Source organism: Prosopis cineraria, unplaced genomic scaffold (assembly GCF_029017545.1).
Source record: "Prosopis cineraria cultivar Desert tree isolate PC_DT_omini unplaced genomic scaffold, ASM2901754v1 PC4, whole genome shotgun sequence".
Taxonomy (NCBI): domain Eukaryota; kingdom Viridiplantae; phylum Streptophyta; class Magnoliopsida; order Fabales; family Fabaceae; genus Prosopis; species Prosopis cineraria.
Window position 1 is genome coordinate 33,988,635 of NW_026555335.1, and position 27,785 is coordinate 34,016,419.

Genomic DNA, 27,785 nt, shown 5'->3' on the forward strand with positions numbered 1-27,785 from the left:
CATCCTCTACAGATGTATGTTAATTGTAAGATTGAAATGGGGACATAGCTGGTGCTCTAAATCTGTTAAAGCATTTGAGAATTTAGAAAAATGTGTGTTCATTCATCTCGTATGGTAGGAAACTACTAGGAGCTGTTTTAATTCTAAGATCTCTGGGAATATGGATTGGGAAACTACTTTTCCCCACTTTTTGTCTTTATAGGTTCAAATGAAGGTCCACACAAGAATGGTTGACTTAGTCTAGAAGAGCAAAAACCTCAGGTATGCATGAAGCATTACTGGGTTACTCACCAACATACACATCTATACATTATTAACATGTTCCTTACAGATGACTTTGTGGGCTATGGCAAAGTCTCCTCTTATGTATGGAGGGGATGTTCGGAAGCTTGATCATATGACATATGATCTCATCACAAATCCTACTCTGCTGGCAATTAATTCTTTTAGTTCATATAATATGGAGGCATGTGAATTTTTTTTTTTTTGTGGGGCAGGGGTAATACTGGGTTTGTCAGATTAGTGTCTCATCAATATTACTGCATTGACAGTTTCCATTTCCATATATCACAAGCTTGATGAATACGAAGACCCAAGGGCAGGATCTTGTTGGGCAAATGAGAGGATCTAAGAGAAGTTGGCAACCATCATATACACATTTATTTGGGCTCACTGACTGTACTGAGTCAAAAGCAGTTGGCTGGTCAATTGAAAGTCTTAATGAAGATGTTGAAAGAATCTGTTGGACAAGGAGCTTAGGAGTCAAGCATCAGGCACCTTTCTGTGTGCATACGAGAGAAATTTGTGTGACATTGTAAACAAGCTTTATTTTTATCTGTTCAAATTGTCTCTTTTTCTGGTAAGACTATTTGTGCTGAATCTGCTGATGTTAACAACTGAAATTGTTATATTGGTGCTGATGCAGAGAAAAGAGCGCGAATCAAGAGGACTATGGAAAGAAACCTCATTTAGTTGCAGCCACCACCAAGCAACTTTATCTCGAAGCATCTCCAAAAAGAAAGCTTACTTCTAAAGAAGTTAAGAGAGATGCATTTTCTCATTGTAAATGGGATGCAAATTAGGTATGTGATAGTCCGTATTTCATTGACAAGAGTGGCATGTGACTCCTATTTATTTTAGAACCAGCTCGGCATAACATTATTTGTCTACCCCTTTTCCCCTATCGATAGCATGCATCCTGTTGATGACTGCTTAGGCTTTTCCAATTAAATAAAGTTTTTTTTTGTCAATTAAATAAAGATTTGCCGACCTTTCCAGTCTTAACAGATGTGGGAATTGAACCTTAATGGGACCCTGGTAAATAGTTATTCCAGCCTGTGTGCAACAGTGGATTCTGCCAAAGGTGAGCAATTGGACTTACTTACCTCTATATAATGACTAGAATTGTTTCTAGAAGTTGTCTAGCTATTTCCTTTTATCTTTTTCTTAATGCAAGTTGGCCTTTAAATGCAGTTAAAACTCTTTCTCCTCATGGGATTCGCTCTTGGATTGCAAAAGGAAGATAAGGTCTGATGCAGCAAGAAAAACTTATTCTCTAGCTTGAAAATCTTCTTTACCTGCCCCCTACTCCAAATAATAAGATAGAAAATTACTCATCATGAAACAATAACCATAATCCTATTTGCATGTTCACATCCGATCTATCTCCTCTCACACCTGAAAACCAAAATCTCAATTCTCTCAGTCAGCGGCGGAGGGAAGGGGACTAACATGGCCATTACTTCAAGTTTTCAATTTTTTCTTAGTATCATATGGATGTCATATAACCCCACCAAAAAAAAGAGAAAAGCAAAGAAAAGAAAAGTCATGTCAATCTTTTACTATATATACTTTTTAATCTCGCCTGCTCTCAACCAAATCCCGGCTCTGCCCTTGCCCCCAATGTGGATGTGTATTTATAAGGCCTGTGCTTGTGGTTATCATTTTGAAGTTTCTATTTGCTCACTGTTGCTATTACATCTCTATATATGAGAAGTCTATGTATCTTTCTTCAACCTGAATGAACAGAAGACGGCGATGTCTGCAAAGACATTAGACCTGGCCAAGGTGATTCCTGGAAGATATAATGCCTGTGGATGCAGGGAAGTGTGGAGTGGAAAAAACATCAAAACAAGACATGCGATACTGTCAGCGGAAGTGGAAAAGCATGGGTGTGCACCCTTTGTCCTTAATTGCCACTAATTGGGGTTGCACTGTTGAGGCTTGATTTTTTCCTATTCTATCTCATTCCCACATTTTAGAGTTGTATGCAAATGCAATGTAGTTTGTAATTGGTAGACCTGCTTCTTGTAAGACAAATTGCGTTAGCCTCTTTGTTTCATCTTGTCATGCCCCGATTATTTCTTTAGTTTTTGTGTGTATGTTTGTTTGTTTTGTTTATTGTTTTTGTGTGTGGGAAAGTGGTAGAGGGCTGGGGAATATCTAGAAAGCACCTGATTTTGAAAGTAATTGAGGAATCCATTTTGTTGGGCTTGAAGTTTGATCCGAACAGACCGAGGTTGCAAATGCTAAAAGGGAAATTAATGCTAAGGGGCAAAAATTAATTATACTGATACAATGTTTTCTGGCAGTAGATAAGACTACATATGTGCAGAAGTAATGTGTCCCATTGAACTAGAGTTGTAAGATGGGGTTCTCCTAATATACTCATTTGGTCTTATTTGTTGGTAGAGAGTAGAGTCGGGCAAATGAGTTGAGCTTGCGGGTTAGCCTATTTAACTCACATAATTTAATGGCTTAGGTTGAAGAAATTGGCTCATTTTTTAAAACGGGCTGTGTTAACCCAACCTGCAAAATTAGCGGGCTAAAACGAGCTAGCCCGCAGGTTAAACAAGTTGGCCTACGAGCTAGTGTATTTTTTTTTTAAAAAAATGATTTTTTATTTTTAAATTACATCATATTTTTTTATAAATCTACAATAATGATAAAATTTCTTAAATATATAATTTATGACTTTCAAATATGTTTTTTATATTTGAAATATAGTTTAAATTCTTTTTACAATTTGTAAATAAAATTTTTGTTATAGTTTGTGAAGATAATTTATTAGTTTTTATAAAAATATTTTGAATATATATTATTTATTAATCTCAAAATTTATTGATTGAAATTATAAATACAAATTCACTGAAAAAATAATATGAATTTATATTTAAATTTTCTTTTTAAGTGACAAAGATAGTACACCTAGGTGAGAAAATGATTGATAGTAAAAATCTAGCAAAATAAATTTGCTTAGTTGAATTCTATGTTTATTTTATTTATTTACAAGTTTTTTAATTTCTAACTTGCTTTAAAATATGAAATAAATAAATATATTTATATTATATAAATTTTAAATTAGTAAAAAAATTTTACTAATTTTTTGCAGGCTAACCCGCTAGAAAATGGGTTGGGTTGGATTCTCTAGCCCGTTTTATCTGGCAGGTTGGCCCAATCCAATCCGCAAAAATACTAGCTTGTGCGGGTTAGCCCACAGGCTGGCTCGTGACCTGTTTGCCTAGTACTAGTAGAGAGGTGTTTTTTTTTTGTCTTATTTATAAGACACCTCAATAATTATTATATTTATTTTTACTATTTTGCCCCTATTAAATGTGAAGCTTATTAAATGTTAGAATGTTTCATTTTAAAGTAGATATATTTAATAGGGGTAAAATTAGAAATTTGTTAGATTTTTAGACAAAGTTAATGAGGTTTACTTTTTTTAAAAAAAATTTTGGTGAAAATATTAAAAATAAATTATAAATAAGATTAGAAGGAGTATACAAACAAAATTTCTCAAAATTCATGCAAAATTATAGGAAATTAAGCGTTGCCATAAAATGCAGAAAATGGTTATAGTATAAGAAATATGAAAAATATACACCTTAGAGTAACTGCTATCAAGGCGGACGCATTAGTTGCCAGCATGAGAACTGAACATTCATCTGCACCAACTCCAAATATTTGGCACAAAGTACCTGGCAAAGTCATAAAGGTGACAAGTAAATCAATTAAATTATAACTAAAAAATGTTTCAAACTTCTCTGCTAGCTATCATGTTTCAAAGCATAAAAATTGGATCTATGGAGTCTTCGGCTTATGATCCTGCAGAACATTACATTGCTAACAAAATTTAGTTTTTGAAAGTTACAAACAAAATTGTTATGTTTAAGTAGGGTAATCAACTTACTTAAATTTACTGCGGGTGGAAGAGCCAAATGAAGAAACATAGTGAACTTGAGCAATGGAGAGGGGGAATCACGAGAATATGGACTGTGCCTTTAACAATGCCTACACCAAAGGCTGGTAAGGCAATGTATCTAATAATAATAATCACTACAAAAAAAAAAAATTAAATTAGAGATGACAATTAGAAACGGTTCAATTATCATTTAATAGAGATGAAAATAAAGACTAATTATATTTTTATAGACAAATTTAACTTTAAAAAATATTTTAAAATATAGAGACATATTTAGAGATGACTTATATATATCTCTAAAAAAAGCATTGCAAATTCTGTCTCAACTTCTATCATTATTTATTAAAATTTTAATTTTTAAAAAATTAAAATGTTAGAGACAAGTTTGAAAGTGAATAAATTTTATCTTTAAACAACCATCTCCAAATCCGTCTCTAATATTAATTTTATATGTATATATATATATACTTTACAATTAGAGATTAAATTTGAAACATTTTTTATGTGTTTAGAGACAAAATTTAATCATCTCTAATTCCCTCTCTATATTTCTTTAAAATTTTATAATTTTATTTTTCTTAATTTAGAGACAGAATTAGAGACAATTGAAATAAATATATTAGAGATAAAATTATTTTTATTTTTCAATGTGTCTCTAACTCAAAGTAGAGACATATTAAAAGACAGAGTCATTTTTAATTTTTTAATTTTTTGATTATCAATTGTTGTAATACATGTTTGAAATATGTTAAAATACAAATTAATTTTAAATGATGTATAAAAAATTTCATGATTGTTTAGTGAGCATCCCATTCAATGCCAACAACAAAAATTCGATGTTTGTATTCAAAAACATTTATCTTTAAAATTTATAGAGTGTTTGAAAATATTTTACACATTATTTAAATTTTTCTCATCTTCTTTCCCTCTTTCTCTAAGTTTAACCATTCTCATTTTTTAAAGTCTTATTCAATATTCATTAATTTATTCTATAATCATAATTGATTGAATGTTTTGTCTCTTTTCTGTTATTCATATTTTTCTTTAGTACTTATTTAATTATTAATAAATTTTTATCAAATAAAAAAATTGCCTTGAAAAAAGTCACTAACAATATTTTATAACAATATATTAAAATAAAAAAATAAAATCAAAACTCCAAAACATCTATGAAATTGAATACAAAAAAAGATTAATAAAAATACATTTGAAATGACTATAGATAATATATATATGTCTAGATTTAATTATTTTCATGCAAAATATCATTTTTATGCTAATTATATATATATATATATATATATATGAATAATGTTCATTTTTAGGATAGGAACGAGAAAAGAAAAGTAACTTTTGAAGTATATAAGAAAATAAATTATTTTATTAATATATAGTATAACTTAAATTTATATAAATAAAATAATATTTAATTTATGATAAATAGAATTATGTATTAATATATATATATATAACATATTTATAATATTTTCAATTTTAATTTTGTTCCATATTAAATAAATTTTATAAAAAATAATTTTGTTTAAAATAATTTTTAAGTACAAAAATTCATATAAATATATTTAAATTAAATATTTAATTTAAATATTTATTATTTTAAATTTTATTAGTATTTATTAAAAATTAAAAAATTGTTCAAAATAATAATTAACAAAAATATAATAGGTCATAATTATTTTTTATTAAAATAATTTTAAAAAATAATTGAAAAAATTGTGAATAAAATTTATTTGTAAAAAAAGAATGGAAAATAGTTAACCGTTATGGGAGAAGATAAAATTTAATTATTTATTTATTAATTTTTGAAAATAATATGGAGAAGATAAAAATAAAAAATATTTAATATAAACTAAAATAATACATATTTTTAAATAAATTATATACTTAATCATTTTTCATTTAAAAAATAATATTTTTATATTAAATATTTGTTTCATTTTAAGTTCATTTTCCTTAAAAATAATATTTTATTAAAAATATAATATAAATAGTCATATAAATAATTTTATCATTTTAATAATTGAAAATAAAATAAATATTTGTAAATCTTTTTAATAATATAATATTATATATATATGTATGTAGTTAAGTAATATATATTTAATTTTGCATATAGTAACTGTAAGTATATTTTAATTCAATTGACAATAAAGAAGAGTGTAAGGCTTGAAAGGTGAAAAGTCAATGGATCAAATCTTAACTTTAATATATTTTGTAACAAATATGTGATGTGCACGTGGTGGTAGCTAACATGGTATGAGATGGCGACATGATGCGTGACATGACATTGGTTGATCCACACATGGGTAGGTGAGTTGGCATGTGTAGATGTACACGTGACTAGTGAGGTGTCAAGTAACATGGCATTGACATGGCAATATAGACATGAGGAATTTAGTTTTCATTTTTTAGAGACGGATTTAGAGATTATTTTATTCCTTCTCTATAATTGTATATAATTTTTATAGCATGTTATAGCAACGGATTTTTCATGAAAAATATAGATGGTATTTTTTATTTAGAGATAGAAAAAATTTGTCTCTAATTAGCGGCGGCTTAAAAATTTTTATCTCTAATTATTTAGTGACATCCCTTTTTAAGACACCACTATATTCATCTCTACTTCTTTAGAGATGGATTAATGGATTATTGTGTGTCTCTAAATAACATTTTTTTTTGTAGTGAATCTCTTGTCCTCTACAATAATTCAATATTGCAAGGTTGATCTTATCAAATCTTGAGGTGTTCATGGGATGGGATAGGATCAAGACATTCTCACCCCATGTTTCGTCTTGAAAAAATGGTTGGGACTCAAATTTTATCTCATGTTCCGTCTTATCTTGAAAGCTGTCTCATTTCGGCAGCAGTTGAAATAGGATTGGGATGTCCTGATACTTATTTTAACTACCTTTGTATCTTCAAGTGATGAAACTATAGTTTTAGTTTCAAGATATCCTATAGTTTCAATGTTTCCTTGAGATTATGTGTGTGGTGGCCATTTTACTTCATCATGTGAATTAAGTTTCAACGAAATAGATAGCAACAACCATATACAATTGAAACAACAAATGTGCATAAACTCAAATTTAGCCATTAACTGAGATTATAAATTCATATTACAAACTCAAGTTAAGCCATAAACTTGGAATAGTCATAAACTCATATTTGAAATTCGGATTATAGATCATGTTATAATTGGCAATAACCGGGTCTAGACTCTAAAAATAAACTTATTATTTTACTTGAATGGTAGCAATTTGAGCTTACATTTTTTATTTTTCAAATCAATATCAACAATTATGAGATAGGGTAGGGGTGTTCACTATTTAGGTATTAAAAAAGTAAATAAAAAATATATAAATAGAAAATATAGACAAATAAACAATAAAAATAACATAATAATTAATATATATATATATATATATAATAAAAGGAATATATATATATATATATATATTTATATGTATGTATGTACATAAAATATTAGGACAGGATAGGACATCCTAAAGGTTAGAGCTGGGAATAATGGCTGGGCCTGAAGGGCCGAGCTTGAAGGCCCTATTTAAATAAGAATTCGGGCTTTGAAAATAAATTTTTTTAAAGTAATCGGGCTTAAGGGCTTGACCCTGATAAGCCCTATAAAAAAATACTCACCTGATCCTACACACATTTTATTATTATTAATTTTAATTTATTCTAAAATTAATTTAATATAATTTAATAAATATTAGTGTATAGTATAAAATTCCTGATTTTTTTATTTTTCTATAATTATTATGTTTGTGTATTTATAAAAAATGAGTTATTTTTTAACTAAGATTTAAATTTTATTACTATACTTCTAAATGTGTGTTTAATTTTTAAAAAATTATGAGAATTTTATTTTTTTAATTTCAAAATATTTTAATTAATTTATAATGTTTAATTTTATTTTTATTATTTTTATTTTTTTTGAAAAAGGGCTTGCGGGCCCAGCCTTGAGCTCTTCACATAAGGGCCAGGCTTGAGAAATGGAGTTCAAACTAGGGAACCGAGCTTTAGGGTTCAGGCCCTTAAGGGCCAAGCCCATAAGGGTCGAGCCCGCCCGTATTCCCAGCCTTACTAAAGGTGATCCCGAGTTTCATCCTATTCCTGCCTTTTTTCTGTCCCATCCAACAAATGTCCCATTCCAATTTTCCTAAGGCCAGGATATATCCATCCTGACATGATTAGGACAAGTATTGGCTAATTGAGATGGCTACAACCTCGAACACCCCAACTCAAACCTTAAGAAAATTCAGTATTTGTCATTAGATTGTTTATATATATATATATATATATATATTCTTCAAACGCATACCAAAATTATGGCATTGATTTTAAGCGGAGAGATCCCAAGCTTAATTGCGGCAACACGTTTTGTGTTACGTATAGACAAGCTGGCTATAGTTGATTGAACTGATCTGATAATTTCTCAAGCATTATCTGTCATCAATGCACGAAGAAGGTGAAGTTGACTTAAATTGACTTGCCGCCATAGCATCATCCACACACAAAAAGAAGGACTCCTTCCCAACCTCATCTACAAACTTGGAAGCTACCAGCTTCTCCAAAACCTCTAATATGTCTTCTGTCTAAATTTTGACTAGTAAAGCTATTAACTACTGTAATTCAATGGTGTACCTTCTTTCCATTTTTCTCCAGGATTTTATGTAACTCCAATAATCCTTCGATAGCAGTTACATCAATGGAGGTCACTACTGCCCATATATAAATAATTAATTATTTTTGCTTAATGTATTGATAAGAGAATGCATGAGAGAAAATAAAAAAAAAATATGTATGTAGAAAACTTCATGGGAAACATGCTATACAAACCTGATAAATCAAGCATGATATGCTCTACAGTTTTCCCGGTACTAGAACTCTCATCGCATTGAACATACCTCATGATCCTATTCCATAGTTTTTAAATTTATAAAAAAAAGGTTACTTACTTGAATTGTCATGATATATATACAGAAGGAATAGAGCGCAAAACGAAGTATTACGTACCTGTGTTTGATGTAGGAAGAGTTTGCAAAGTAGATAGGAGAACTCAGTTGAATAATGAGAACACCTGAGATTATGGTGGAACTTGGATAATGCTCAACGTCTCTGTACAAAGTCGAGTTTGGTATCTTTCCAAGCCTGCATGAGTTTGGTCTGGCCACGTACAGCAATGCCCTCGCCACACCAAGTCCAATCTTCTCACACACGCACAACCACACGTTTGATCAGTTTTATATAATAAGACTTATATACTTAATATATCAAAGCATATACATTTTAATGTGTTAATAATATTAATAACAAGAATTTGTTATCAATAAAAAATATTGGTTTAATTAGAAATAAGAACTTTAAATATATAAAGTTATATATAAAAAGTATCATTTATATATGAATATATATATATATATATATTAGATAATCATTATTTATTATATCATTAGCGATATGTTCATAGGTTAGGCAGAGTTTGGACCCGTGACAGTACAGGCACCTAAACCAGGTTAGGACTAAGAAGTTACAAATAGTGGTGAATGCAAGACTGAGAGTATGAATTGTATAGTGTAAAAATTGTAAAAAAAAAAATTGAAAATGAAAATGATTTGAGGGGTTTAAAATTATAAAAGCAGTGGGGGCAAATATTCAAAACCTAGGGGTGAATTTTTCCAAGATCAAAGAAGCATGCAGATCAGCTGCTTTATAATTTACACACACACACACATGTTAATTAGCCTATATAAATGCGTGCGCGCACATGTATGTATGTATATATGTATGTATGTATATATATATATATATATATTAAATTGTCTTCTCTTCCAGTTTTTTCCCTGTTATCTAATTCTCTCTCTTTATATGCTAATTTTCGTCCTCTTTCCTTTTCTCTTCTTCCTTTCCCTCTCCATTTTCTGGATTAGGACTAATATGCTATAAATGTATGCATGTACATATATAATTCATCTAGCCCAATATAGCAAAATTAAAATTATAAGTCATTCTATATTAACAAGCTATATATAGGAGCTCGCAAAAAAAAAAAAAAGAAGCTATAGATAAGATGTAAAAGTTAAGTTAAAATGTGGGGAATGCAAATAAACTCACAGATAAGAAGAGCTCGCCAAAAGAAGAAGCAGCTGTAGATAAGATGTAAAAGTTAAAATGTGGGGAATACAAATAAACTCACAGATAAGAAGAGACCGATGTCCAAGCTGATGAAGATGACTCCTAAGAAGCAAGAGATGCAAATGAGAAAGTCAAACTTGTCAACCTTGAAGAGATGGATGGCCTCTTGATAGTCAATGAGTCCCAACATAGCAGACATGATGATGGCGGACAAGGCCACCAGAGGAGTGTATCCAAACAAAGGAGCCAGAAATATGAGTGTCATCGCCATCAACGCTGCTTGTACTATGTTCGACATCGCTGTCTTGCACCCTGCGTTGTAATTCACCGCACTTTTCGAAAATGGCCCTGAAAAATAAAATAAAATATATATATATATATATATATATCCATTCATTAACTAATTAATTATAGATATAGATATATGTATTTATGTATATGTACTTACCACTGGTCAAGTAGCATGAAGTAAAGGAGCCTAAGAGATTCATGAAACCAAATGCGATCATCTCCTTGTTCCCATCATGAGGGGTATTTTCGGCCACCGCAAAGCTTCTTCCTATTGCTATCCCTTCCTACAAATTCATAAAGAAAATTAAAATATATATATATATATATATTGAAATAATGTTACTGATGAATTAGAAATGAATTATTCTTACCGCCAATGACAAAATGCCTGTGATAATGCCAGCTTTTAGGACTGCCGGTAGATATTTAGGATCGAAGTTTAATAAACGGATGGATAAAGGATTTAGGCCTCTATCCAAGTGTCCTACCTAAAAGATAAGTACATGAATATATGTGTGAATTCTGATGCCAAGAGAAAGAAGAGAAGAAGTGATTTTTTTTTTTTAAAACTATCTCTAACCCTTCTTCTTCACAAGAAAGGAGTACCACTTACATGTATCTCATATGAATCGCACAAGTCATGCACATGAATCGCGCACACAATTTTTGCCCCCTTCAAATCATATAGGATTTGATCTTAAAATTCTTTTTTTTTTTAAAGGGATGAGAATATGTCTTGGTGAAGTGAAATTAATTACTCCCTCTTAAATATCACATATTAGGTTTATTTGTGCAACTAAACCGAACCAAACCCAATTAAAAGCTTATTTGTATTAACGTTTGTAGAACCACATTTTACATAAACTACAATTTGCAAATTAAAGATAAGTTAAAAGTCCGTTATGATAATGTGACCTATGTTTGAATATTTTCTTATAAAAAGTTAATTTGACAAACTCAAACTTATTTGGATGACATAAGTAAAAAGCAGGGTTGGTAAAAAAAAAAAACTAAAAATGACATGGGTTGTATGCCTCTCTCACACGCATATATAAGTATGCAATTAGATAAATTTAAGAAAAATATTAAAATTAAAATTAAACAAATAAAAGAGTTAATGTATTAACATAAAAAATATTTTTAGATACTAAAAACTTAATGAGATGTATTTAAAGAAAATATATATATAAAATAATAATAATTTTAAATTTATAAATAATAAAAATATCAAACTTCCAAAGGAAATGTGAAATAATAAATATTTTAGTCAATAAATTTAGAATAAAAAACAATGATATCCCTTTAAGTTTATCAAAATTACAGAGACTTCCCCTCTGGACATACATTTTAGTCTATTTCTTGGCACCATTAGGAATATTTTGTTTAAGATTCTAAAATACTTTGTTATATTAATTAAAATTTTTGAAAAAAATTTAAAATTATTAACATGCCCTCATAATCTAATGTATTCTCTGTCCTCCAATTTTAAAGAATATTATAGTCATATTTTCATCAACATTTTACAAAATATTAAAATAAAAAAATGAATATTAATTATATTAATTAATTTGTCTCTTGTTATATTAAATTGTTAATTCTCTTTTTTGTCAGGAAATGATAGAATTTTTATTGATATATGCCTGAAATATTTTTTTGTCTTATATATTTAAAATTTAAAAAATTATTATATAAATAAGTTTATATAAATAAATATTAAACTTATATACTATATAAATAATTTTTTTGTATTTAATATTATTTTCTTAACTTATAATTATTATTTGAAAACTTAAATATCACTCTTACACAAAATGTGTTTTAAACAGGGGCATTTTAGTTCAAAATATATGATTTAACAGTTAATTATTCATTGAACGAAAGGAAATGGAATCTTTAAAATAAAGGGGAGGTATGTGTTATGTAAATTTTAATTTTAAGGAAGGTTTATAAAGTTTTAAAAATAGAAGAGAGGTTGGTGTATTTTACTCATAAATTTAAAATGCATTAAATATTGCTAATGGTTGGATTTCAACTTGACTAATGTCAAATTTTCAAAATCTAGCACTTGGCTTAATTATAGCTTGAAAAAAACGAAATGATCATTTCCCAACTACTCTTACGCAAACATTTTTTTTTTTTATCTCTAACTAACTTTTAAGCCTACAAACTATGGTTTAAGCTGACTAAATGAAATCCTAAAAGCACTAAATCTCTTTGAATTAATTGGACTTTTCAAAACAAAAAAAAATGAAAGGGAGTAAATAACTGGATAAGTAATAGATTAACTCACAATTTGAATTCCATGATTTTGGCCTTTGACAAGGTAGGTGAAAATAGCTCCAACGATCACTGTTATTATTGGAGCTATAGCTGCCACCCAAAAGAGCTTCTTATTTTTCTTCTTCTGGAAATTATATATAGATCCCAAAAACAACAATTTGTAACACAAAAAGTGAAGGCAAAGTTGACTTAAAAAAAAAAAAAGAAACTCATCAATCAAAATTTAGAGCTAATAACACGAGCTAACCCGTGAGTTAGTGGGTGAGGGTTGACTTCGCGACGGGTTAATATTTTACCAAACCGAGCTGCCAGAAGTGGGCTAGCATGTTAACAGTCCAACCCGCCAACAATATAACATGAACCCGGCAATAGCCACACCACACCCTCAATATGTACGTCCACTGTACTTTGTGCATGTCCTTTATTTACCCTTTCCACACACACACACACACACACAAAACTTATCTGTTAACTATACCTATCCTTTTGCCATGCAAATCCACGAATTAAATCAAAACAGCTCGTATTTAAAGGAGCTTCATTTTTACTAACTCAACTCATTATGTTTTAGCGGCTTTTATGGTTGATCTGTGCTTGGTAAGGGCAAAAATAGATGTTGAAAAACAGAAACATGAGCGAAATTAAATATTACAAAATAAATTATTTTTTTAATTCATATAACTATACAAGTTCAGAGAAAAGAGGGATCACTTACCACATACTTGAACATCAAAAAAGCAACGAAGATGACACCCATGACTGTGGGCTCCCACCTTATCTGTTTTAAGAAAAATATTAAAATGTTACAAATAAAACTTAATTTGTTTCCCATCGAGAACAATATAATATAGTTAGATAATATATAAAATTTGCTATTGGTCAATATATATATATATATATATATAATATGATCAAGTTAAATGCTGAACCTCATGTGTATTGGCCACGATAGACTTGAGCACGGAGACGATACTTGTGTGGTTAGTGAAATGTTTCATTCCAAATATACCCTTAAGTTGTTGCAGACATAGCATTACGGCTGCCCTTCCCATGAACCCCATTATCGTCGAATGCGAAAAGAAATCCACCAATATCCCTAGCCTGTAAATTTAATTCAAAATAATAAATAGACATTATTACAAAATTAAATTTATTAAAAATAATAACACATAAGATTTTATTTAATTAAATTAGGATAATTTATTGGATTGAGCGTGAATAAGGCGATACTGTTTGTCCAGGCAAAAATTCCTCATTTAGTAGATACAAATATCTCTTTAGCACATAGATAAACATGCGGACAGAGAAAGGAAGAAAATTTTACAAGTATTCCAATATCAGACCTGCTTTCTTAGTGGGGGGTTTTTTTAAATAATTTTTTTATGAATTTGATCAGAATTCCAGATTAAAATTAAAAATTGTATTAAAAATGGTACTGTTTAGAATATAATTAATTAATTACTATAGGTCTGTGAGATTATGGGTTGAGAATCTCACCGTAGAATACCTAAAGCAGCCTGAAATACGCCGGTGACGAAGGCGGTCGTGAAAACCAAATGAAGAAACAGCACAGGGTCGTCCTCCAGCTTCACGACGCTCGAAATACTTTGGTTTATAAGTAGCGACGCCGCCGCTATCGTCCCCACCGCCATGTGTCTTGAACTCCCGAACACGGCATACACTAGCAGCGGCACAAAACTGCAATCTGATTTCATATATACGATTACGCACACAATCACTCTATTCGCAGAAGAAGAAGAAGAAGAACTTACAGAGGCCAATGATGGGGGGAATGCCGGCGAGTTTAGCGTAGCTAATGCCTTGAGGGATTGCGAGGCTGGTGATGGTGAAGCCGGCGAGGAGGTCCGACCAGAACAATCGGAGACTGTAAGTGGAAAGCCATTCGAACATCGGAATGAAGTACCGTACTCCATTCACAAATCTATCTCTCGCCGTGCCTCCGCTCCTGAACTGCCTGAAAGGGTCGTCTGGGAACAACGTTTCTTTTACCGCCGACTTCATTTTCTTCTTAAAGCCCCTTGGCGCCAACGGGAAGTTCACGGAGCGGCGGCCGTCAACTTCCGTGGCGACGGCTTTGTTGGGGGTCATTGAATTGTTTTGGATGGAATCCATGAAGTCGCCGGCCTGAAGGATTCACAGAAACACTGACTGATGAGTAGAACTTCGCTGTATAGAGAACAGGGGTTAACTAACTGCTTATAGTTTTCGGCTAGTTATTTAATTAATTGAATAATTTTTATATTCCCATATCACTTACATTTCAGGAAGAAAATCTTTTAAATTTGTTTTTCGTTTTAGCCAGAGCATTGAACTGTTGACTTCTTTACAATATCCAATATAAATCTTAATCCACATCCTAGGTGTCCTTAGCATTTTTGTGATAACATCCATCCAAATTTACCTCTATCTCCAAGCCTCGTCATTCGTATAATAATAATCTGACGTCGGTTTGAAGTTTTTTATTTCTCGTTTTGCTATTTTTTTAAAAAAATAAAAATATATAACCTGATCTATAAATTAACAAATTCAATTAAAAAATATAAAAGTTAACAACATAAATTGTATAAATGAAAATTTGAATATAGGAACTCTTGATAAGATATAGGTCCATTTGTTTAAAAACTCAGAAACAAAAAGCCTTTTAGATAGTCTTTTTTCTTGTAAAAGTTATTTTATAAAGTAACTGAATTTTATAAAATTGATTTTTTAGAAATTTTACTAAAAGCATAAATTATTTTGCCTTTGATTACTTTTTTTTGTCGACGGAAATTTTGCCTTTGATTACAATAATAAAAATTCTTTATTATTTAATTAAAGTTTAGATTTTATGATATCTTTGTTTATAAAAAATTTCACAATCTCTTATTTAATCTTCTTATTATTAGGTTATTAATTAAAAAATGCAGGCTGATTTCTTCAATCCAAGCGATAAAAAAGGAAAATAATTAAGTCTGATATTCTGTATTAATTAATTCTTACGCGTTTTCGATTTCCCCACACACACGATCTGATTATATATATATGAAGGTTATTAGGATAAGGTGGAGATCTCTGATCGTATCCTTATTTAACCGGAATCTTAGAAAAATTAGTACGTCTCTGGATTATGTTTAGGAGCATATTAGGTCATAGCCTCGTAGGCTGTATTAAACGCATTCTTTCTCAATAACAAGGCTGTATTAAACGCATTTCTAAATCTACTTTTTAAAAGTTTCATCATTTTAAGTTGGTTAAAACTATATTCAACCACATTTGGAAAGGATTTTTTAAATGGACTTCTTAAAAAAGATGAAAAACCAAATAACATCTGAATCTAAAATTCATTCAAAAGTCCTTTTGGTAAACTGAACAAAAAACTAAATAGATTTTTAAAAATTGAAGGATTAAAAAATTAATTTTTTTTAAAAAATACAATAAGCATGCTTTTTTTCATCATACACCTCCTCCAAACATAAAGGTTAATGTGAGAAGTTATAGTGTGTGTTGTGGTGTATTGTGTATGTGTGGGCCTTTTTTGTTTTCGGTTTATGAGCTGTATATAAACCAATCCTTTTGTATCTTTTGCTTTGTCTCATATTAATAAAATGTTTTTGATTCTTTTCAAGGGTTGGTTTTCTCCAAGATAACATGGTATCAAAGCCCATCTGTTTCTTCCCCAAGTCATGAAATCATTCTAAGATCATTAACAGAACTTCAAGAACGACATCGCCTTCATCAAGAAAGGATGAAAGAATGATGCCGTTTTAATAAGGAAATGTGCATCGATGATCATCTTCCTTGCCATAGAAGCTTTCATGGATGTTAAATTCCCACGAGCAACACTTTGATTAGATTTTAAGACTTCCTTCATTGTTTCATTCTTATAAAAGAAATCCTAACCACATCAACATTCTTGCTCGCATCTTTCTCCTTTTCACCACTTTTTTTGAAACCAACCATGGCAGATCAATCGAAGCCCCTTACCATTGACTTTACTCACCCTCTTTATCTTCATCCTTTAGATACACCGATATAGAATATTGTCCAGCAAGTTCTCATAGGTTCCGACAACTACAAGATCTAGAGTTATGCATTCTAATTAGCGATACTTGGGAAAAACAAATTAGGTTTTATCAATGGTTCTTGTACTCGAGAGGCTCAAGATGTTAAATTTTGTGATCAATGGGGTCAATGCAATGCGATTGTGATCTCTTGGCTTCTCGATTTAATGGACAAACAAATTGCGATTGGAATAGTTTTCTCCGACGGTGCACATCTTATTTGGAAGGATCTGGAGGAGAGATTTCACAAAACTGATGGTATGCAAATTTTTTCCCTTCATTGAGCCTTGTCAACTTGTATCCAAGGATCACTCAATGTTTCAAGCTATTATACTCGTCTAAAAGAATTGTGGGATGAATATGCAATTCTCGTACCACTTCCTTCCTGTCAATGTGCTACTTCAAAGGAATACATTTAGATTATGGATAAACAATGATTATTTGTTTTTGATTGGGCTCAATGATGATTACCATGCGATTCATTCTCAAATTCTTCTTACGAGTCCTTTATCTTTTATAAATCACGCTTATTCTATGATAACGCAAGAAGAAGACCAATAAGGACTCAGCCATTCCTTACTAGGACAAAGCACTCCTCTCGAACCTACTACCATGACCATGAGAGGTAGACGACAAGGTAGAGGAGGAAGAGGCAAAGGGCGTACTCAAGATGAGTGCACTCATTGCAAAAGGAAAGGCCACAAGTGAGAAAATTATAATCGCCTTATTGGATTCTCAGTTGATTACTAGAGGTGGGAAATAGGCGGGAAGCCTAATTTTTCAAAAATAGACTAATTTCTGAAGCCCAACCTTTATTCAAAGGGCTCAGGGTTGGGCCTATAAGCCTTTTATTATCATTTTTTATTTTTTAAAAAAATTTAAAATTTCAATCATAACATTTCATATATTTCTAAAAAAACAAATTATAATATTAAAAAAATTAAAAATAAATAATAAAAAATCAAATCTTAAAGTATAAACATATATTTTAAAGTTCAAATTCAATTTAAAAGATAAAAATATTTTATTTTTTTAGATTTAAGATGAAAAAGGGCTTAAAAGGGCCATTTGACCTTGAGCCCGTTTTTCTAAGGCCTATTAAGGCTGGGCTTCAAAGCTCAGTTTCTCTTAAAAATTGATATTTTTAAGCTCGAACCTTTATAAAAATAGACTTAAATAGGTGGCCCATTAAGCTTGACCTTTATTCTCAACTCCATTAACTACAGAGGTCGCATCAAACATGATAATCAGATTGAAGGAGATCATTCAAGCACAAATCATCCTCCTCTGACCAAGGAACAATATGATGGCATCATTCAATTACTGAAGAAAGACACTCCTGATGTTGCTATTGGGATAATTGATTACATAGAAGAACGTGTGTCAAGTTTGCTTAATGTCATCCCTTGTTCTATTTATAATTCTAATTGGATTCTAGACTCCGAGGCAACTTGCCATGTCATGGGTAGTCTTAACATGCTTGATTTTGCTAAGCCTTATGTTGGACCTTTGAGGAAGATTAAGATGCCTAATGGAGATAAAATATCTGTTACACATATTGGTTCTATAAAATTGCTTAATAATGTTGTTTTAGATTATGTTTATTATGTGCCACAGTGTTATTTTAATCTCATCTTTGTGTCTAAATTAACTAAGAGTGCTAGGTATATAGTCTCCTTTTATCCATAATTTTGTACTTTGTAGGAGATCTCAACTGGAAGCTCCCGAAAGATTGGTAAAATGGACAAAGGGCTATATTTGATTGGCAAAGACATAAATCTGAATTGTATTATGACTACAAAGGAAACTCTTTCCAATAATGAATAGAAGTCTACTTTATGGCATAATAGGCTTGGGCATGCCCCTTTAAAAGTTCTTAGGCATTTAGATTTCTTAAAGCAGGACATTAGGCATGATAATCAAAATAAATGTGAAGTTTGCATTAGAGCTAAGCAAACTAGACTTCCTTTTTCTTCAAGTACATCAAAAACTTCATGTTGTTTTGAGTTAGTGCATATAGATGTTTGGGGACCATAGAAGCAACCAACATATAATGATCATAGATATTTACTTACTATGGTTGATGATTTTTCTCATTGTACCTAGTTGTACATGATGAAACATAAGAATGAAGCTGTACATTGCTTAAGAAATTTTATTTCTTATGTTCATACCCAATTTTCTACTTGCATTAAAAAAATTAGGAGTGATAATGGTCTTGAGTTCATTAATTCAAAAGTTAACAATATGTTTAGCATTAAGGGTATTCTTCATGAAACTTCCTATCCTTATACCTTCAACAAAATAGGGTGATTGAGAGAAAACATAGGCATTTACTTGAAATCGCTAGAAGTTTAATTTTTCACTCAAATGTTCCTATAAGATTCTGGGGAGAAAGCATTTAGACTACTACCTTCTTAATTAATAGAATTCCTTCAAAGAGTTTAAGCTATATGGGATGGAATCGATGTTTTATCTCCATAACCCCTATTATTTTCATAACTTTTCTATCCATAAATTATAATAAGTATTTGTAACTTTCATAAGCTCCCAATAAGTGCTTTTAAGTACTTTTAAATCCTATAACCCCCTCAATTTGGAATTAAGTTATTCCATAACCTCTCTATTTGCATTAATTTTTTGCCTACTTAAGACTAGTATAAATAGCCCTCATTCTATTGTATTCAAAATCACAAAAGAATAATACAAGTTTTTTATTAAAGTGAGAATGTTCTCTCTTTTTCCCCTTGGCTCCTGAGCCACTATAAAACTCCTTATAAGATCTTATATAACAAGTTACTAGATTTGTCTTTTTTTTTAAATTTTTGGTTGTTTGGCTTTTACTATTGTTTTAAATTCTTCTGATAAGTTCATGGCTAGGTCTGAACCATGTATTTTTTTGGGTTATCCTCCTAATAAAAAAGGCTTCATTTTATATCATCTTAAAATAAAAAAAAATTTGTAACCCGACATATGACCTTTTTAGAAAACAAATTTCCTTTTCGCGACAAATATTTTACCTCTCACAGTACTTCTACACCTTCCAATGAAAGCGATCCTTTCTTGTATGAGCATGATTCACCCTTGATCATTAGAGACCACAATTCTTTCCATGATCTACCTATACCGCCAAAACATCCTAAGTAGGATCATGTGCAATTTGATTTGCACCCAAAATATCCTGAGCCAGATTAAATGCAAATTGACTTGCCTCAATATGAAGAAGAGGAAGGTAATCCTACTCAAGTTGACATAGAAAACACCTTTCAGCCACTACCTTCAAGACGAGTTAGGAAACTTCCATCATGGCTTAACGATTACACTTGTCATGCAGACTCAAGCTGCAAAGGTAAAAGGGTAAGATCTAAATATCCTATGCATCATTATATCTTATGCTAACATTTCATCAGAATATAAATATTACTTGTTGCATCTTGATGATGATTTTCTTGAATCTTCTAGTTTTGAGGAGGCTGTTAAAAATAAAAAAAATGGATAGATGCTATGAGAAATGAAATAAAGGCATTAGAAGATAATAAACTTGGATAATTGTAGACCTACCTAAAGGAAAGAGGCTTATAGGATATATGTGGGTGTTTAAAAACAAATACAAGGTAGATGGGAGTTTAGAAAGGTATAAAGCTAGACTTGTAGCAAAAGAATATAATCAACAAGAGGGAATTGATTATTTTGAAACTTTTCTCCTGTAGTTAAAATGGTTACTATGAGGACTATTCTTGCTCTTGCTACTATGCATGCTTGGCCTTTATTTCAAATGGATGTGAATAACGCTATTTTACAAGGAGATTTACATGAAGAAGTTTATATGAAAATTCCTTAGGGATCTAATCAAGTTGATCCTAATAAGGTCGCCAAATTTACCAAATCTCTATATGGTTTGAAGCAAGCTTTAAGGTAGTAGAATGCCAAGCTTATTGATATTTTGATCCAAGGGGGGTTTAGGCAAACCAAGTACGATTATTCTCTTTTTATTAAGCAAAATAAGACTGAAATTACTCTTATCCTTGCCTATGTTGATGATTTTCTTGTAACTGGGAATAATATTCACAGTATAAATCCCATCAAATAGCATTTGCATTAGAAATTTAAAATTAAAGACTTAGGCAATTTGAAATATTTTTGGGGATAGAGTTGGCCATATTTGAAAAAGGGATTGTTTTAACACAGAGAAAGTATACTTTAGATTTGATTTCAGATATAGGATTAAGTGGTATAAGGCCTCTTAGTATCCCAATGGAATAAAATGTTCGTCTCTTAGCAGAAGGAAGAGTTACTGATTAGAGAAAGATGCAAAGAATAGGTCAACTAAAATGGTGTAAACCAGAATAAAAGAAAAAGGAAAATTCATTTCTAAAAAATCTAGCTTCATATAAAAGACTAATGGCTAGGTTATTTTATCGTACAACTACCTGTCTTGATTTGAGCTTTGTTGTGTAGAATCTGAGCCAATTTATGAGTGCACCAAGAAAGTCTCATATGGAAGCAGCTGTGAGAGTTGTGAAATATCTTAAGAAGCATCCAGGACTACGTATGTTGTTGTCAGCTCCAAAAGGGAATGCATTAGAGTGTTTTGTAGATTCTGATTAGGGAACTTATGGAAATACAAAATGATTTATGACTGGTTGTGTTGTCAAGTTTGTAGGATCCTTAGTTTGCTGGAAAACAAAGAAGCAAAGCACAATCTCAAGATCTTCAGCAGAAGTAGAATATCGTGCATTTGCATCTGTTGTGGTAGAATTTGTTTGGGTTACTAGAATGTTGAAAGACCTTAGTTTGCATGAAGTGGAACCTATACAAGTCTTTTGTGATAGCAAGGTTGTGATACATATTGCTAATAATCCAGTATTTCACTAAAGAGCAAAGCACATAGAAATTGATTGTCATTTTGTTAGAGAGAAATTACAGTAAGATGTTATTAGTCTAAAGCATGTTAGGACAACAGAACAACTTGCTAATGTGTTTACTAAAAGCTCTTAGTCCAGATGATTATGAAAGAATTTTGTACAAGTTAGGAACCTACAAATTTGTATGGGTCTGAACTTGAAGGGGGTGTGTGAGAAGTTATTGTGTGTGTTGTGGTGTATTGTGTATGTGTGGGCCTTTTTTGTTTTTGGTTTATGGGCTATATATAAATTGATCCTTTTGTATCTTTTTCCTTGTCTTAGATTAATAAAATGTTTTTGATTCTTTTCAAGGGTTGGTTTTCTCCAAGATAACAGTAGAGATTGATCAAAAGGCCAAAAATCTAGACTAAGTCTATGAGAAATTAACTTGAGCTAATAGGTGGGCATGATAATTAGCTTCCTTATATATAAAATTAATAGAAATCTGCATGTCCTAATTATACATCAATCAAGCTTAATTCTTCTATATCTTTATGAAATTAATCTAACACTCCTAAAAATAGAAAAGAAAAGAAGAAAAAAAATGGTAGGTCAGAATTATTTTGACAGACTTGTTTAGCTTACTTACATTTTCATATGCTATGCACTAGATTCTCAAGGCACTTGTCTTGATTGCCCTATTATATACTCTCTACCCCCTAGAAACAATGTGACACTAGTAATGGCTAAGGATGTTAGTGGGCTAGTTAACTTACATCATAACAGAAGATGACTGGCATACATATCGGGTGATGATGCTAGCTCATTTTATAATGGGACAAGCTGAGTAAATATTGTATCAAAGATAATATTGACAACTCAGCTTATAGAGTACTTGGCAATTATCTTACTTAAATTTATCTATTTTTAATCGATCACTTTTGTCTTTATATTCATATATAACTTCATTTTATTCCACATTAGGGATTTTTTTGCTGCTATATGATAGGAGCAAGAGGTTTAATAGGATATTCATGGCCTGTTTTAAATATGCATGCTAACATTGGGATGGTTAATTGATCCAAGTGATTACTTTTCTACTACTTTTCTCATCTAGATTGTCTACTATGACCTTTACATTTTTTGGGTTGGTGATAACTAAATGAGTAAATTGAATCTGCTGGCTGCATGAAGTTTGTTGATATATATTATAGTACAGTTTAAAATGAGAACACTACTTGTGCATTAAATTTTTTGGAAAGAGTTTGAAAATTTAGAAAAATTGTGCATTATTCATTCATGTCATGTGGTAGCAAACTACTATGAGCTATTTTAATATCATTTTAAAAGGGTTTGTCTTTATTGGATCAAATGAAGGTCTGAAGAGCAAAGAACTCAGGTATGCATGAAAGGAGAAAAACTGATATTTTCTAAAGTAACAATTATTAATTGTACTCTGTGTGTGTGTGTGTGTGTGTTTTGCAATAATTTTAAACAACATTTTAAGGCTACTGCTTATAGTTAGATAATAATCATAGCATATTTTCATAGCAAAGGCAACGGTTTTAATGAAGTATGGCAATAATTTTCATAATTCTTGCTACATTTTTTTAATATTCTTAAAAGGCAAAAACTATTGCAGACAACAAGCAGTGACATGACTCAATTCAGGCGTTACATCTTGGAAGAATTGCTTGATAGCATGTCAAATATAATATTGGTGAGAAGTATTTTAGCACAAGCATATATCAATGTTTGCAAGATTCGATCACATTATAAATTAAATATAGATCAATTTTAGTGCAAGTACTAATCATACTTTAGGGTAAAATAGCTATTTTCTAGTGTTACTGTTTCTACTACATATTCCTTCTTGTTGCTCTAAGTTTTCACTTTCTCTTTTTCATGATAGATATATGAAATCTCTAACAATAAAAAAGAGGACATCCAACACAAATGGTTACAATATAAGCCATATGAAAAATGTACACCATAAAGTAATCGCTGCCAAGGCACAAACATTTGTTGCTAGCATGAGAACTAAGCATTCATCCACACTAACCCTAAATATCTGACATATAGTATCTGGAAAAGTTATAAAGGAAACAAGTATATAGTCTCAATTAAATAAAAGCCATGAAACAGTTCAAACTTTTTTCCAACTGAAAGGAAAAAAAAAGTTTCGTTGCTAGCTATTAATCCTCGACATCTCTTGACTGCCTACAGATAAACATGTTGCAAAGTATAGAAATTAGATATGTGGAGTCTATGGTTTATGATCTTAAAGAATAGCACATTGCTAATGAAATTGAATTTTTGGAAGTTATGTAGAAACATAAATTGTGTTTGAGTAGGTTAATCAACTTACTTATGTTTATTGCAGGTGGAAGAGCATAATGAAGCAACAAAGCAAACTTATATAATGGATTAGGATGGATCTTGCTGATATGGATTGCGCGTTTAAGAACGCTTATGCCAAAGGTTGGTAAGGCAATATATCTAATAACAATGACCCCTATAATGATTTGATGTTGTAAGGTTGAACTTCTTAAGCCTGAAGAAAATCTAGTATTTGTCATTAACTTATTGTTTAGTTTATTTTCATTTTAAATGAAATTAATCTAAAATGGAAGATGATCATGTTTTAGGTTACCTTTTACAATATATACCCCAACTAACAAGCTTAAAATTGGAATAGCTGCATCACTACATTTCTAAAAAAAAGTAAAAATAAAATAAACATATTTGAGCACTATAATAAGTTCTATTATTATTTTCGAGCAAAATAAAGCAATTTTTTAATGTATCTTTTTCATTAGGAAAGATTAAAAGCCAATTAGAACATACATTCTATTTACCTTAGCATAGATAATGTGTCATCAATTACATGAAGAGGAGCATTTTCACCTACTAATATGTTTCGAAATCTAGGGATTGTATCTATTATTGTGCCAATCACCTATATAAGAAAAGGGATTAGGAAGGATCCTTAAAAAAAAGTCTTGGTAAGCTATAACCCTATTAATTAAAATGACTTTTTGAAAGGAAATTTCTTTTCTTTCCTAGGTCATCCAGTACTTTCCTTTTTCCATTTTTGGTGTAATATAACTGGTGATAGGCTAAAAATTATATTATGAAAAAGATTCCTATGATCATATTTAGAAAATTTTAACTTGGTTCATATATAAACATGTCAAATATCTTGCACTCATTCCTTGAAAGTAATGATTACACCATAGTTTGTATAAGTTAGATACATAAAGATGATCCTTTAGTACAATTTTTGTACTTTAGAGATGTTTATGCATCATATGCATATTCTTCAAATAATGTGTCAATCATGTTAGAGTTTATGTGTGGGTGTAGGCATTAGTGTATGTACCTATATATATTCTCTATTAATTAACGAAGAGAAACAACAAAAAATAGTGTTCAGAGAAAACTTTTATCATACTGTTCCAACTGTTGCAAGTGCTATCAGGGCCTTTAGATTGATTTTTTCTGCTAACATTTTAAACAAATTCATTATCTTTACAAGTTTTGTTACCTGTGAACTTTCTAAAAGAATGCAAGGTCAAATTACCAAGTCATACTGCTTGTAACATTGCAGATAAAAGGAAAAATAACAAAGGAAATAATGTTCTAACTCATCACTTAGGTATAAACTAGTAAAAAGAATTTTATGCATGCAGTCATATTGAACTCCATTCTTAGCATTCCTGTTTTGTCACAAGCTAAATAAAATTTGAACAAATCACATATTAATTATTAATATGTGCTCTACTTATTGATATTAGGTTTCAATAGTAAAAGTCTAATGGAAACATAAATATTTAAACTAAAGTGAAAAAAAGTATTTTATAATAAAGGAATGTAGAACAACATTTCCTACTCCCTGAAGCCTTGCAATTTCAATTTCAACAACGTTGTCTTGGTCATTTGTTTGCAAGATGTTATTCATAGTGATTGACAATCCTATGGAACTTGTTGAAGAGTTCTCAGGATCAATTCTTGGTACAAACAATTGCTTCATTTGGGAAACATCAACTTGGCTTACAGTAGAATTTTGACATGAATATCTACAGATAAGGCTATAGACATAAGTCCATATGAAAACGCTTCCTACTTGAAAAATAAAAATAAAAAAGATGAGAAATTTTCATATTGGTTCATAGGTTCTGAATTTGTCCTTTGGTTGAACATACATGTTCCCAATTATTTTTTAAGTATAAAGTATCTTACTGCTAAGGATAGAGAAGCATATGTCATTGCATCTCTTTTACAAATATCTTTATCTCCAAACAATTTGCTTCTTTCCTTACATACAGCTGGAATGATAATGAGATGTATGTTTTCCATATTTCCTATTGATATCCATTGAAGTAGTTAGAAACAATATGACATCTTTAGTTTGAAAGTTTGATTAAAAGGACTTTTAAATTTATAAATATGCTACTGAGTTTGATTGCACTTGCCTACTGCACAGCATCCCAACACAAGACCATGTAAATGACGAGGAGGCCTTGTTATTTTAATTAGTAGCCATCCAAGATCAGACCCAATGATGAATGTGAGAAGAATATTTAATGGCAGAAACCACCTACGTAATTAGCAAAAGCATAAAACAAACTACAAGAAATGAATGAAAACAATTCAGTAAGATTTCTTCTTATGAAGGAATTTAAAGGAAAAGAAAATGCAAATGGAGAGGTAGCAAAAAACAAACATACAACATAAGTAGACTTTTTAAATTTACAGCATGGGCCATGTTGCAAAGAGTAAGAGTTGGAGTAAAGACAAAATATATCATCTAGAAAAAGAGTGAAAGAAAGAACTACTTAGCTTATGTTAGTTGTTATGAAAACATGCAATTTTTTCATTATCTTGTAGTTGCTATTTTTTTTACCAACGTAGTTGCTAGTTTTATGAGTATAGCAATCATAAGGATGGCACTTACAGTATTCAAGTACTTCCTAGCATTTTCACCCAATACATCAAATCGATCTAGTGCAAGAACTGTCCCACTGGAAATTAGCAAAAGTACCTTTATGACTGGAATTAATGCTGTAACAAAAAGATTCCCAAACTCCATGGTACCTTCTTCCTATAAAACCTAAAAAAAAATAAAAGCAAAAGAAATAGAGAGAGGAAGTCTTACTTCTCCTGTTAGAACATATTAGTCACTAAAATTACTAATGAAGAGATAAGAAATAATGTTGCTTTTGAAGCTAGGGTTTTCAAAGCCCTTATGCCCTCAATAATCTACAAGCTTTCTTCTATCATGCATGATCATATTATAGGAGAATTGTCATGTAAGCTAGTTAAAGAAATTTTTCTTAGCCCCAAAAAGATTTTGGATATGAATTTTAGCCAGAATACATCACCCTCATGTTCTTTGTTGATGACTGGTTATGAGTTCATGGATAAGGTGTGATATTTCAGTATGGATGCCTATAGAAGTTGATTTTGCCACTAGAATATGACATTGAAACATGAAAATGATGGGAAACTTCCTAGACAGGTTCAACTAGGACAATGAAACTTTTTCTATTGAGAATATGAGACAAAATGATATTACGATGGATAGTTTCCACCAAGTGTAATTGTTTTATTGCTTATTAGTGTTCTCTTATATTAAATTTAATTTTTTCAATACAAGTATGGATGAGAGATCTAGCCATGGTAGCAGGCATTGTAAAAGGTTTAAAGCTATATGGGCAACAAAAAATTACTACAGTTCATGTGATCACTAACTGTGCAGTGTCATATTCAACTTACTCATCATGATGAAGCAAGATTGTTTTAGTGTAAAGATTGGGTATTGCATTGCAATTTGATGTACGAAGACACTCTTCATCAATTAGCTATAAGTTTATAGAAACTGTAGAAGCCTTTTTTTTAACTTAATTTACTGAGAATATCATTTTTCATTGA

General features: G+C 30.6%; 2 pseudogenes; one reads left to right on the forward strand and one right to left on the reverse strand.

Annotated features, from left to right (window-relative positions):
• The window catches only part of LOC129308712 (uncharacterized), a 79,377-nt pseudogene that overhangs the window by 3,287 nt on the left and 48,305 nt on the right, over positions 1-27,785 (forward strand).
• Positions 8,683-26,943, reverse strand: LOC129309429 (probable sulfate transporter 3.5; annotated as a pseudogene).